General features: G+C 51.1%; 1 long non-coding RNA gene across 14 annotated transcripts in view; it reads left to right on the forward strand.

Moving 5' to 3' along the window:
• LOC100910524 (uncharacterized) overlaps positions 1–4,211 on the forward strand; it is a 60,467-nt gene that overhangs the window by 32,750 nt on the left and 23,506 nt on the right. For 9 of the 14 annotated variants that reach the window (XR_010053768.1, XR_010053757.1, XR_010053759.1 and 6 more), the window contains one exon: positions 1–1,839. This exon is cut by the window's left edge. This is a non-coding gene — a long non-coding RNA (uncharacterized LOC100910524). Of the gene's footprint in view, positions 1,840–4,211 lie in introns of those variants that run through there. The other 5 variants (XR_010053762.1, XR_010053764.1, XR_010053763.1 and 2 more) reach the window with 5 other exon arrangements.

A 4,211-nucleotide genomic window follows, 5' to 3' on the forward strand; every position in this document is an offset into this window, starting at 1 on the left:
AAAGCTTCTCCTCCTCATTAACTTTGTTCAAGAGGAGGAACAGAGGTAAGGAAAATGACTTCAGGTTGAGCCATTACAGTGAACTACCCACCAAGAAAGACATCTCATCTGCACATCTTATCTCATTTCACAACACAGGGGAAACAATTGTGTTCTTCTTGCAACAAGGGAGCTGAGACCCAGCATTGACACAATTTATCAAGGTCAGTAATTGGTCAAAAGTCACTCATTAGGTATTCACTGTATAACTTTAATTCTGCTTTGTGTACAGTAGTGTCTCGCCTGCATGTATGTATGTGTACACACCATATGCCTGTAATACCCATGGTGGTCAGAAGAGGGTGCTAGATCTTGGAAGTGGAATTACAGATGATTTAAGTCAGAGTTTTGGGATCTGAGTCCAGGTCCCCCGCAAGAGCAGAAAGTGCTCCTGACACTGTTTTTGTGGGTTTTGTGGGATCCATTTGTCTGTTTGTTTTTTGGAAATTTATAGTCAAAAAGTATAGGTAGTAAAATACATGTTTTAAAAGCAGGGAATGGATGATGGTGGCGGTGTTTTAAGGACTTGCACAGCATGTGCAGTCTTAAGGGAAGGACAGGGCCTGCTGACTCTGAAGGAGTCGCTGCTAACACCATGTTGGAAACAGGTGGTCATCACCAAGGGGCCTCCCAGGGTGAATGTCTGTCCATCCGTCCATAATCACAGAATGCAGGTCTATGGCCGTAAGCAGAGCAGGGAGGAGCACTGGGCGGTGTAGACAGGGTCTGGGAGATTTCCATCCTTTATATGAGGAAGCAGATGTGGAGGCATGGGGCTCTTGCTGTCTCTGTCAAGGGACACACACCTCCAACTCAGCAGCATTCTGACTACAGACAGCAAGAAGTGTGGCCACGAGCCAAGCTGGGACCAAATTTATTCCTGGAAACTTAAATCTCCAATGAGCTACTTCTCAGCCTGAACATCTGTTTGTTCAGGGTTCCCCTCAATTCTAGGAACCACCTTGCAATCTGTCCTCTCTCCATGACTGAGGCAAGGCAGGGAGTCAGGGGAGAAATGAAGAGTTCAGCTCTGGAACTGGGTCCATGGGACACCCCTCTGATGACCACAGGCCAATGGGACACCCCTCTGATGACCACAGGTCAATGGGACACCCCTCTGACGGCCACGGGCCAATGGGACACCCCTCTGATGACCAGCAGCTCCAGCAAGTACGAACCAGAGTGAAAAGAAATGTCTGAGTTGAAATCATCAGCCTGTGAACTGTGGCTGAATCACATAGGGTGTGGGAGTGGGGATGGTTTCCCAGGAAAGCAAGAACATGTGATTCCAGAAGCAACAGCTTAAGCAGTCAGAACAGGGTGAGAACCTTTAGTCAAAGCCAAAGTAATTAGTAATTAGCTAGGCTGTGAACAATGAACAGCTGATGGTTGATGACCTTCAGGACAGTGTCACCCTGACAGTAAGACAGAGCCGGGTTGTGGGACCATGAAAGGTAAATGGTCCCGCTGAGCTAAGGCTGAAGGGACATCCCCTGAAGGGACGTCAGGAGTTTTGCCTGCTCCCAGGCACCAGGCTCCTGTCACTAGCTGCAGCCCATCAGTCACATAAGGGAAACACCCCAAGCTCCTCCATATGTGAGGCCATGACCTGTGGTCACAGAGGCTCAAGACAGATCTCCATTTTAATGAGGTACCAAAAGGCCTGAAGGCTTAGCCAATGAACTTTCCTTCCCAGACACTCCTCCCTGCAAAAAGTATTTAACCTCAGGCCCACCCTGAGAAGTAGGGCATGGTTTTCCTCATCCACTTTCCACCATGATAATAAATGCCTTAAAACCATGGGCTGTCTCTCTTCATCGGGATCTGCTGTGGGGAGTCATGGAGAAGGCCTTCGCCTACCGAGCCGATGTCTAATCCCCTGCAGAAGGCCTCTCTGCACTCCCAGCTGTGGCCACCACCAAGCCCAAGCTCAAGCAAAGGACTGTCCCTGTGGGATCAGCAGAACCCCCTTTCCCCATGGCCCCGGGCCCGATCCAGCCGGCCTCCCATTCTCAGCTCTTCTGCAGTGCCTGGGTGTCTGAGAGCCTGAGAACCAGGCAGCCCCAGCCTCTTCACAGGCCCAGGGACCCCCAGGCCAGCTCCGGCTGTCCCACATCTCAGACTGTGGTTTCCCAATCCTGGAGCCGTGTGCTGGGGCTCCCAGAGTGGCTGTGCCCTATGGCAAAGCAGATGCAGGACCTCTAACCCTACAACATGGGTACTTGTGGGAAGTGAAGAGGTGAAGACTTAGGAGCTTTCAGTGAGAGGTAGAAGAAACCAGGTAACAGTAAGCAGGGAAGAGGTGGGCTCCTCAGATCTGAGGTGGGGATGCTAGCTAAGATTAGCCTCACTCCACAGGCCTGCATTAAAACTTGCTGTCCTTGTGTTTGGAAGCAATCAGGATTGCAGTGTGAAGATAACTCCAAATGCACCTCATGTTAGCTTTTCTTCTGCTGTGACTAAACACCTGATGGGAACAGGAGGGAGGACACATCTTGGCTCACAGTTTGAGAGAACACAGTCAGTCCATCATGCCGGGGAAGGTGTGGTAGAGTCAGCCTAGAGTGGCAGGACCCTGGTGAAAGCTTCTCACATCCTGACAGGGAGTAGGGCCAGGCTACTAACCACAAAGGCCTGACCCTAGTCCCTCACTCTGCTGGCTGCCCCACAGCCTCCCAGCACATGGCCAGTGGGGACCAGGATCCCAACACATGAGACCGGAGAACATTTAAACCATAACAGTTCTCATCATTCTTTTCTGCGGTGTTTAGACCGTTAGAATCTGGCCTCCTGGCAGACACATCGTGGTGGTGCTCTAACTAAGAGGCTGAGGGGAGGGCTGAGGGAATCTGGAAGCCTGAGACTGACTGGTAGAACGCGTCAGTCTCTTGCACCTCTGCCTCTCAGCCCAGGCTCTGCCATCCCCGATTCCCACCGGTCTTCTGGATGTTCTCCTGGGTACCATCACTTCTTGGCTGGCAAGACCTATGGGGCAAAGACATTTGTCTACCAGAGACTTTAAGGACTAAAGAAAGAGACTAAGAGCTTGGGTTCCGACAGCCAGCAGGGTCAGACTCAACACCAAAGCTACCCTGCATGGCCATTTAACCTTACTAAATTTGAGTTCCTTTTCTATAAAGTGGGAGAAAAGAGGGAATTTGTCCCACAAACGCACGCAGTGCAAACAGTGATAAAGGCCACAGATCCCTAGGTCAGAGTCTGGCTCAGACCAAGTGCTCAGGGAGAAGAAAGGAGCAGCCATTATGTTAACATTTGGATGGCTCCTGCCTTCCAGACAGGAAGACCTTAGAGACAGACACACAGGGATGTGCAGCAGAGGATTCTCTCGTCATAACTTTCCCCCCTCCCCTGGGGATGCAGAGCTGTGTGATAAGAATACCCAGCCATGGCTCGTTCTTTGGACACAGCCGTGGGTGGCCAGTGGCAGTTAGAGGTGTCAGCTCTCCTGGCTTGGAAATTGCTTAGTGAGGAGGCACTACCATTTAACAGGCATGAAGCATTGTCCTCGGACGGAACACAAAGCAACGGCCGCATCCTCCAAAGGGACACATCAAATCAGAGCACACAGAAACCCTGGTACAGTTGCGTTTTAAGAACAGAATAGATTCCTCTGGCGGACTCAGAGCAGGGAAAAACAAGCTGCTGGTTTTAAACATTGGTAATGTTTTTTTACTGAATTTGAACAAAAATGAAAAGCAGGATGGTGCTGGGGGCAGGGGAACACACCTCTGTGAGAACTACGCACCTTCTCTTACACAGAACATGGTTTTCAGGGGAATTACTGAGGTCTGTTTCCTGGGCCTGGAAGAAGGTAGTGACGGCCACTCCCGACTGCAACAAGGGAGCTCCCTGGGCTTAGCTCCCGGAACCCCCAGGCTAGCGAAGCCAGCGTCCTCCCACATCTGCAGCCTGTCCCCAGCTATCTGACGTGAGGTGCATCTGGGTGGCTCTCTTGTTCCCACAGTAGGGCCACAGCCACATCCTGTCCAATTGTCTCCTCACTGGGAGTCGTGCCTGTAGACTGTTCTGTCTGCGCCTGTTTACCAGCTTCTCTTCCCATCCGCACCTGAACGGCTGACCATGGTGACCTTTCTGTCCCCGTCCCTCTAACTGCACGCTCCTCTGACCATTTTTTTCTTGATTACTTTCAG

This window comes from Rattus norvegicus, chromosome 7 (genome assembly GCF_036323735.1).
Source record: "Rattus norvegicus strain BN/NHsdMcwi chromosome 7, GRCr8, whole genome shotgun sequence".
NCBI classification, from domain to species: Eukaryota; Metazoa; Chordata; class Mammalia; order Rodentia; family Muridae; genus Rattus; species Rattus norvegicus.